This window comes from Anopheles aquasalis, chromosome 2, assembly GCF_943734665.1.
Source record: "Anopheles aquasalis chromosome 2, idAnoAquaMG_Q_19, whole genome shotgun sequence".
NCBI classification, from domain to species: Eukaryota; Metazoa; Arthropoda; class Insecta; order Diptera; family Culicidae; genus Anopheles; species Anopheles aquasalis.
In genome coordinates, this window is record NC_064877.1 from 38,347,433 (window position 1) to 38,348,418 (window position 986).

The 986-nt window shown below is 48.5% G+C and overlaps 1 non-coding gene across 1 annotated transcript; it reads left to right on the forward strand.

Moving 5' to 3' along the window:
- On the forward strand, positions 1–127 carry Trnal-caa (transfer RNA leucine (anticodon CAA)). The gene is made up of 2 exons: positions 1–38; positions 83–127. It is a non-coding gene; the product is annotated as a tRNA-Leu (tRNA).
- Positions 128–986: the final 859 nt, after the last annotated feature.

Genomic DNA, 986 nt, shown 5'->3' on the forward strand with positions numbered 1-986 from the left:
GTCAGGATGGCCGAGCGGTCTAAGGCGCCAGACTCAAGAGCAATCTTGCCCGCTGCACACATAAGGCGGGTCATACCGAGCGTTCTGGTCCTCTCTGAGGGCGTGGGTTCGAATCCCACTTCTGACAGGAGAAAAAAACTCTTTTGTCTTTTTGTCGATGGAGGCGCCATGGGCCATGTTTGGTGGTTTTAGGAAAGATGCAATTTGGTGGTTTGTTGCTGAATGGTTTCTTTTTGATCCCCAGAGCTTGGCCACTGGCCTATAGTGCATCATTGCAACTGGCTCGCGCTGCACAACAGAAATCGCGATCATCCGAGTGGTGCTAGTGCTGCTTGCACTCGCTGCTGGTGGTGGCGATGATGATGATGATGATTCGTGAACTATATTTAAACATCTTAATGAATAAATAAATAACGGATCTTGCTTTTGGCCGGTTTTTGGTCGATTTAAATCGGTCCTCGGGGCCACAAGAGTGGGAAGGCAAGAGAGAGAGAGAGAGAGAGAGAGAGAGCTCTTACGCTCTCTCGCTCGGGCTCTGGCCTTCTTCATGATCATCGCGCGGATGGAACAACGACCACCATGGTCATACGGACGGAACAGTGGCCACACGTTTTGTTTTTTCCTAGTGGAGTGTTTAGTTTTGCGCGACAACAACGAGCACGAGCGTCTCTGTGGTCGCACATTCCACCGTATGTGGTCTGCAGTTTTATGATTCATTCCACCTTGCGTGCGTCACTTTTTCGTGCTCGTTCTTAAACAAAGAACGGAATAACTAGGGCCCGGGGGAGATTGGATGCTGTCCGGGAACGAGTGACAGTGGAGATTAATAATATTGTCCTCATAAAGCATCTCACCTTCGACCACTTTCCATAGGAGCACTGCATCCGAATTTAACGCACCCTACAATGTCCACAAGGTAGTTTGCGTGGAGTGAAAAGAGTTTGTTTGAGTGAATTGCTAATAAATAAAATTGTTTCCTTGCTCTG